A 9,509-nucleotide genomic window follows, 5' to 3' on the forward strand; every position below is an offset into this window, starting at 1 on the left:
ATACACAAAGTCATTTAGCTACCCACTGGACATTGCCACGAGCATAACATTTAAAATCAAAATCTAATATTTATTGACCATTTATGGAATTAACAGAAGCGATGTTGAAGCACTGTAAGAACCAAGTTATTGCCACCCCACCTTGATATTTAATAATGTAGAAAACGTGCGATTTATGATTATGTTTTTTGAGGGGCTTGAACAGTTAGCATATGTCATAAAATTATTTGAAATATTAGAAATAAAATTTGTACATAAAATTTAATTATGTCCAAGAGAAACAAATGTTGACGTTGAATTTAATTACATTAAAGTTTCTAGTGGTAAGTTCAGCAAATTCAGCGTTACTGAATTCAGCAAATTCAGCATTGCTGAATTCAGGAAATAAAGCATTAGTTAAGCACATTCAGCATTACTGAAATCAGCGAATTTTGATCCAAAAAGTTCAGTATACTAGCGCAAATTTCATAATGATCGAACACTGAATTCAACAATTTTAAAAAGATCAACATCGCTGAATTCAGCAACTCTCGATTCTAGTAGTTTAGAATTTTAAAATCAACAATATTCCAACAGTAAATTCATCAAGATCAAGTAAGTTCGGCATCACTAAATTCATTAAGCTCAGAAACTCTCAATTCAGCGAGTTCAGCATCGCTGAATCATCAATCTAGCAATGCTGCATTCAATTTCAGCAACTTTGAATCATTGAATTTCACAAAACTAAACTCAACAAGATCAGCAGCGCTGAACACAAATAAGAAAGTATTGCAGTACCAATTTCATAAATATTTTTATCATAAAGAATCTGAAGTAGTCATAACAATTTAAGCTCCAATAACATTTATTTATTATTTGTCAACAACTTATATATTGAGTTACTCATTAATTATGAATAAGCTCAGTGCAATTACAACTTAAAGAGAAAATTTTAAGTTTCATGTGAATTTCATCACTTCAACTTCAGCCACAAATTATGTCATTAAAGCTTATTAATAATAATATAAAAAAATCTTAAAATAAAATTTATAAATTGTCCTGCAAATGACAACAAATTCTTCGGAAATAATTTAAAGTTTTACGATCACACAGAGAGCATTTATGTCAAGTTAAAGAAAAAGTAACACCTGTTGAGATAATTACGAGCTTTTAATGTCTTCAACTGGTTGACATTCCGGATAGTCAAAAGATATCAGACCTGACAAGATGACTACTTGTGACAGCATCACTGTCATATGATCATTGTGAATTTCCTTGGAACAGATATACTTTATGGTGTAAATGACGACATTTATTTACTGTATATTTCCATTAATATTCGCTAAGATATTGCATATATATGTACATAAATGGTAATATTCATGTGAAGGTACAAAATACTAAATTATAGTAATTAACAACATATCTCATTGCAAGTAAGAGTCATTAAATAAATAATTTTAATTTCTTTTAATGAATTCTTTTCACTCTCGACATTTTCAAGCCAATCAGTATGAAGAATATTTATTTAATAAATTGCTAACATGATGGTTGCACAGAAGAATAAAATAAAAAAGAATCTTTTTCTTGTGAATATTGTTATATACAATTTTTGTGTATATGTGTAGATGTATGAGAACAAGACCAAAACGCAAGCGGATGTCGACAAAATGACTAACGATTTATCGATAAATTAAAATAGCAAAAAAAAAAACAAGAGAAAAAAAATTTTTTTTGCAAACGTTTGTATTAGTTTCGAGGAATGACGTCACGATTCAAATTCTGCTTAAAAACCACGCGAGTGATGAATGAGAAGGCTTCAAGAAGAAAGAAACTAAGTATGAGCAAGCGAATACAACACACACTAGTGAACATAAAAATTAATATAAGTAAAAAAAAAGGCAAATTGGAGGCAGAAAAAAAAAGTTGAATAAACTGAGTGAGACCTTATTAGGAGAATTTGCTTGAGTTTCTCGATGAAATTATTTTGAATTGCAGATTTCTTTTGGAATTTGTCAAGGTAAAGATTGGGAAAATTTGATTGTCTTAAGGTTTTTGGCTTAAAAGATTGAGATCATTAAGAATTTTCAGGGTTTTGACTTTTCAACGGTTTTTAGATATTTGAGATTTTTGGCGTAGTTGAACACCCCTTTTGTTTACAAAATTTTGAGTCAATATTCAGGAATATTTGTTAAATTTAATCAATTTTAATGGTAAGATCGGTTCCAGAAGATTTAATTATTGGTAGTACTTGCAAAACTCATCAGAAATGCAGGATCTTTCGAGTTAAATTCTCAAAATTTGTCTCTAAATCATTCTAATATTAACAAATTATGAATATTTAATAAAAATGTAATTTTAATTATGCAGTCAGCAATAAAACCATCGGCAAGTTTGTCATTTGCTAATAAAATGTCTTCTTTTTAGGAATCACTAAATGATTCGTCTCAAAAGGAATTTAACAAGTAATAATCTATAGCTAAATTTGGATATACAAATAAACAATTCAGATCCAAAAGCTTTGTATCCTACTAACACATAAATAACTCAATTCTAATTCTAAAATATCCTAGATATTCATCTGAAAATCAATCGTCCAGCAATAACTCTTTAAAGCCATCACTCTAGTGTTGAAAGAAGTTGTGATCTGCCTCACTAAAATCAGTATTGTATATTCCTGAGCTTCAACAAATAAAATGCTTAAATTCAAGCAATAATAAAAGCCAAACATTTGAAGTCTTCTGGCGGAAACTTTTTGTTGCTTGAGAAACATTTATATATCCACAATAATAGAACAATTTGGATTTGAATGAACAAAGGAGAACAAAATTATTTGCTTAAACATTTTTATGATACATCATCACCGTTCGTAAATGCGATGAAATTTTTAAAACAAATACATCATTTTAATTTTATTATTTTTTTTTTCTTACCTTTCGTCTTTCAACGTCCGCAGCATTATCAAAAAAAAAAAGAGGGGACAAGACAAGAAAAAAAAAATATTTATTGAATCTCGTCACATTTAAAGTGAATGGAACAAGTTTAATATGATATATAAGTAGTAGTTTATAATTGCCTTCGGCTATAAGCTGGTGACTAACAGTCTCAAACATTCAACTTTGGAGAGTTTTGAATCGTGGAATCCGGATCTCTTTTAGATACACGATGCCATTCACATTTTTACTGCATTAAATTACTAAACAAGATTCCAATGGTAATGGATATATACATATTATTTTTTGTTATACTTTACATTTCAGTCAATGAACGGGTTATGGTTAGTTGTGATAAAAAGTTTGAAAAGAAGTAGAGTTTCTAGGTCGGAATTTTTGTGATATCCGACTGATTATCTTTAGGAATCTTCGATAATTATGGAATAGTTTGTGTTCAAATGAGAGGAAAGAGATGATATTTGACAGTAACATTGAGTTGAGCTGATTATATAATGAGAATCTTTTGAATGCTGGATCAAGACATTCTTAAGCATCACCATTAGCTATTGGTTACTTCTGTGATATGTATGTTAGGATTTGGAATGAAAAAGTCTATTCTACTATAGAATTCGGGTCGACTTCGAGCTATGAATTTTCTAAATACTAAAGAATCCATTATAAGTCCTGTGGAAACTCCAGTAAATAGGCTCTTAACGGCAGACTTTGGAGATGGCAAAAGGTGACGTGGACAGCCAAAGAACTTATGGAAAGAAGCTGTCGATCGAGATATTATCGCATTTGGAACCGGAAACAGGCAAACGGTAGCTGGCTATAAGAGCTGATTTTAGGCGACATCTGAGGGAGGTCATAGATCTCAATTGATCTATACTTATTACAACTTAGGTTCCAGAGTACAAATTACCCTTCCCTACAACATAGCCTGAGTGAGATTCGAACTCGCGTCCTCTTAATTACATGTGAAGTGCTCTTACCTACTGAACTACCAGCGGTTCTTGGAGATCATGTCAAAAAGCACACTTGAACATTATTTCTCTTCCTAATGCTCATTAAACAACTCTTTTCATTCTATTGGACCAACATTCAGGAAATCAGAAACCCTATACAATAAATTGACACTAAAGACTATACTTTACCATTATGTAGTGCTAAATACATTGATTATGATGCTACATCCTATATAATTTTTTAATTATCATTGCGCCACTTTATTAATTATTCGTGAGTGTGAAACAGTAAAAAAAAAAATTACAGAAGTCCTCGTGTTATTGATCGAGGGACTTAAGCGCATTTTTGTCCTAGCGATCAGTAATTGATTAATAAGTCACTTCCAGACCCACAAAAATGAGATCCAGGAAGATCGTGGTCACGTCCTAAAAACCTAGATCCAGGTTACTTCCAGACCTAAAACACAAGATCCAGTAAGATCCAGGTCACTTCCAGACCTAAAACACAAGATCTAGTAAGATCCAGGTCACTTCCAAACCTAAAACACAAGATCTAGTAAGATCCAGTTCACTTAAAGACCTAAAACACAAGATCCAGTAAGATCCAGGTCACTTCCAGACCTAAAACACAAGATCCAGTAAGATCCAGGTCACTTCCAGACCTAAAACACAAGATCTAGTAAGATCCAGGTCACTTCCAAACCTAAAACACAAGATCTAGTAAGATCCAGTTCACTTCTAGACCTAAAACACAAGATCCAGTAAGATCCAGGTCACTTCCAGACCTAAAACACAAGATCCAGTAAGATCCAGTTCACTTCCAGACCAAAAACACAAGATCCATATAAAACTTCCACAAATTTAAGAACTTAATCATTTAACGGATTTTCATAATTCAAACCTCATAACGGTAAAAAAAAATTCAAACATTGTTCAGTAAACACTGTAAAAACATCGACAAACATTGAAAAACACTGTAAAACAATGAAAAAACGTGTTGTTGTTTTTGTTGTTGTTGTATATGAAAATGAAAAATTGTTAATTATAGTATTTATGCTTTGATTTGAAACTTTTAAATGCCCGGGGCGCCAATAACTTTATGGAACTGATCTTTTAAAACCATTCCGAGCTCTCTGCGATGTCTAGATAAAAAGTTTTTAATGACAGCCGAACGAACGAACGACCGAACGAACGACCGAACGAACGAACGACCGAACATTGTGTCTTATTAAGCTACCTTTTTGAAAAAAATTTCAAAAATGCGCTAAAAATCTTATGAGACATCCAGCATAATTTCAACAAACGATGAAAATTCTTATAGTTACCGTCATCATCATCATCATCTCGTGGGACAGTTAAGATGAGAATGAGAAAATAAAGAAATAAAATTGATATAAAAACTGCAATTTCACTCTTTGCTTCTGGTACTGCATGGATATGCATGAATTAATTCCTCTCCAACATCTCTTACTGCTTGTTTTTTTCTTCACTCTGCTTTTATTCATCCTCTTTGATCTTTTAGCAGCTCATTTATTACCTTGCACTATACAGCATTAAAAAAAACTCCTAACGTATGCAATTTACAGACTCAAGCATGATACTTGTCTCGAAAGTGCAAGACATCAGACATCAAACATAATAGTAGAAATGAATGTGAATGAGACAGAGACGGAAAATTATATGTTTTTCACATTTTTCACTTCTCTTTCTTCAAGAGGCATTTTCCAACCTAGACAATTTTTTCTTCATTGTCTCTGGCACTTTCTAGTCATTTCACCTAAACTCCTTATTTATTTATTTTTTCTTTCATTTATTCCTCTTTGTGTGTCCCATTTTTCATTTTCTCCTTTAAATATTTTATACTTTTTGTTGCTCGTCTTTGTGTCATTGAACGAAGAAATATAAAATGTGAAAAATTCACTTGAAGATGAATGGGCTGGTGGAAACGTAATATATATTTGGATGGAATGAATGGAAAATGATAATTTCAAATTTTTACGTTGTCTTCATAAAGAATTGAAAATTAAGGCACTTTTGTTTCGCGGAATAATTTTTTTAATTTTTTGATGAATTGCTGATGTGGCCACAACTACTTCATTCACAAAAATAAGAGATATAATTGATTAAGATATGAATCACTTTTTATATTAAAAGTAAAGTAATAAGTCTTAGTTACTATGTCTTTTCTCTGGAATTGTGAATGAATGAATTTTCTTATTAGCTTGAATTTTAAAAAGGTATTTTATGGAATATATTTAAGATGTTAATTCATAAAGGAGATTAATCTTAATGATTGAGGTTAGATTATTGATTAGAAGGAGAAAAGTTAATAAGATCTTGTATATTCGAATATCACAAGACGGTTAATCGATCCAAAATCTGGTGCTAGACCGGTGTGACTCTGGCAAGGCCTCTCAGGGGCCATAAATCAAAATACCTGCAAAATTTTTATATGCTGAATTTTTAGCTAAAGAGCAGTCTTATCTTTAGTATTTTCTTTGAAAAAGCAACTGATTTTGACATTAACTAACCCTACCTAGTCATTCAAGACCTAGGGATTGACTATGCCTAAGCTCTACTTATCATAGACATAACCTTTGTCTAGACTCCAGACTGATCTAGGTGCATATCTTGACTACTGTCTAAATCTATTCAAAACTAGACAAAAATATTCTAGACAAGGTTACTAGACAAAGATGGAACCTTTGCAAGCAGTGTCTAGTCAAAGGTAATCATGACATCTCATGGTACGTCTAGGTAATGTCAAGGTAAAAACAAGCTTTCCCATGCTACAGCTATGTACCTTTCCTAAAACACCTGGCATCAGACAACACTGAAGATCAGCCAATATACATACTTAAATACAAGTATTGATCAACAGTAAAAAACCCCATTGATTTGAATACACAACTCCAACCACAAGCTACTAAATTTATGAATCAATTACATCTGCACAATGATCTAGAATCGAAAAAAATGTTCACAAATTAAAAGTGCGGTATTTACTTTTTTAAGCATGAAATTTTTAAAAACAAAATAACCGTTATTTTTGTATTTAGAAAATTTGCGATTTTCATGGTGTTCTAACTATTCTAACTCAACTTATATTAAAGATTACTAACAGTTTAGCAAAATGTGAACATTTAATCAAAAAATTATTGGTGAACGACGTTTATTAACACAAAAAAATTTACCTAAAAATTTTTTGAAAAGGAAATTTCATGCAAACTTTGAGACTCAATATCTCTTTAATGGGCGAATTTGGCACCTTAATATTGAGATCACATCAACATCAAAGCTCAAACTATGTCTTTTTTCTAGTTTCGCTTGTCTCCCGTTGTATCATGATAAGTTATTTAAGTTTTTAAACTGAAAATTTTACGAATTTTCAAAAGTATTTTTAGCATTTTTACTATTATATGCTATGATTTTCTCGTTTAATTATAAACTTTTGATGATTTAAAAGATAAAAATCGATTTAAAGTAAGTAAAATGAGTCTTAATAATAGAAATATTTACTATTAAAAATTTCACTGAAATTGTAAACAAAAAATTCATGATGTTCAAAATTAATTTACACAAGTTAGACAGCGAATTGAAGTTCCATAATCAGATAAGAGATAGATACCAATAGCATCTATAATAAGGCTTAACGAAGGTCAAGTTATTTTTGCATGAAAAAAATTAATTTGTGAACATTTTTTTCGATTCTAGATCATTGTGATCTGTTGAAATTCAATCCATCAAAAAATTCATCATACTTTAAATCAATTGCACCACCAGCCATACAAAGTAAATAAATCCATTTAGTTAATCCTCAACAAAGTCTTTGTTGACATGAAAAATTGCACAAATTCTCAATTCATTCAAACAATTCATCCAGGCCTTAAAAAGATGCATCACAAATGTGTCTAAAAAAATTCCTTTTTTATAAATTCGAGTTGGAATAAATTTAAAAAAAATTCGTCGGCAGACAAGTGCACATTATGATGGATTTTAGTAGTTGCAGTAAAATTAATTCATTAGGATAATTCATCATTCGCCATTTTTTTTGTTTTTGTATATTTGTTACCATTCACATATTAATGCAGAAAACATCTTAATTCAATTATCACAGGCTGTTGCACATAACGAGTTTACGGGCTCTTGAGAATATGTATCAAATTAAACATGTGCAATAAGTAAGAACAAAAATGAGACTCTTAAATAAATTTATTATATTTACACAAGAAATGCACTTCCATGACGAATTACCTTACATTATTTGGTGTGTACGGACCAATCGTAGATCGTTATATTATTCAATGTAGGTAATGGTAATAAGAAGTGCTACTTTAAAGTAAACGGAAACTCATAAAAGAGTTTTTAAGAACTGTTGAATTAATTTATATTAAGGTGCTTCATACTGCAAAAAAAAAAAATTATTTATGAGATGGCACACAGATATACCAAATATACATACATAAATCAACTATTACATTACTTATGATTATAAGATTATTTGAGGCGTGGATTTTGATACCATCATGAAAAATTGTGTACAAAAGATGTTCAAGTAACCACAGAAGAGCGCTTTATAAGATGTAAAACCTGACAAGTTAATTGCAATATATCGAAAATTAAGTGAACATGATTTTGCAGAAAAAGAAAGAAATTAATTACATTTTCATGAAACTCCCGTTAATAGAATATTTTTTTTGTGGATTACGGTAACGGTGAAATGGCTTTCATGGATCAGTTCCATGCGCGAAAAATTGAAAAAAGAATGAAAAACTTTGTTGGAAGCTTACAAATGCGAAAGTTTTTTGCGATCCAAAAAAGAAAACGAAATTTTATGTGAATGTATTTACAAACATCGATTAATGATGAGATGAAAATGGTATAAAGGTACAAATTAAAGTGGAACATGATATATGAATCAATAATGTTGAAATATAATGTTACAAATGAGGACTTACCTGGGAGATTGGTTGATTGGAGAGTATTTACTGTGATATTTGAGCTCAAGGGAATTATTGAAGCTATTGTCCATCAATTTGATCATCCAGTTGGATGTTGTTGCTTGAAATGATGAGAATTTGCTGGAAAATTCGATTTTGAACTGATTTTTGAAATTTTTGATGAGAAATGTTCAAATTTGTCTGGAAATTCTGCGTTTTCAACTTTTTATTGTTCTTAAAACTCAACTTCAACTATTAAATACACAAAATAAGCTTTTAATCACTTAATAGAATATTATTTCAATTTTCAACTTTGAAAATTGACTTAAAATGTAAACAAAGCTTACTGAGTGAAAAAGAATAATTTTTTGAATTTCAAAAAACCGTTAAAATTGGCTAGAACATAACAATGACATTCAAAAGCTATAATATCCAACAAAAATCGACAAAATCATCAAAATCTAATTTTAAATAATGTGTCAAATATTAACAAATCCATAAAACTTCTGTTGGATGTACAACAAGTTCCAATAATATTCTCTCATCCACAAAATATTCGAAACAATCGAATCTTTAAAATGAGATGCAACAAATGCCGCGGCGCTGAGAATGTAGCCATAAATTTCACTTCCAATTTTATCACATCTCTTTATTCGTTTATAAATTTTTGCCACATTTTGCCAGTGGGCGAT

At 30.5% G+C, this 9,509-nt stretch overlaps 1 long non-coding RNA gene across 1 annotated transcript; it reads left to right on the top strand.

The window, feature by feature from the left end:
• The first annotated feature begins 1,907 nt into the window (after window positions 1–1,907).
• On the top strand, window positions 1,908–2,834 carry LOC139091061 (uncharacterized). The gene is made up of 3 exons (XR_011544480.1): window positions 1,908–1,999; window positions 2,407–2,444; window positions 2,553–2,834. It is a non-coding gene; the product is annotated as an uncharacterized lncRNA (long non-coding RNA).
• The last annotated feature ends 6,675 nt before the right edge of the window (window positions 2,835–9,509 follow it).

The sequence above is a fragment of the Chironomus tepperi genome, unplaced genomic scaffold (genome assembly GCF_022539635.2).
Source record: "Chironomus tepperi strain 1889 unplaced genomic scaffold, CSIRO-AGI_Ctep_v1 contig_223, whole genome shotgun sequence".
NCBI classification, from domain to species: Eukaryota; Metazoa; Arthropoda; class Insecta; order Diptera; family Chironomidae; genus Chironomus; species Chironomus tepperi.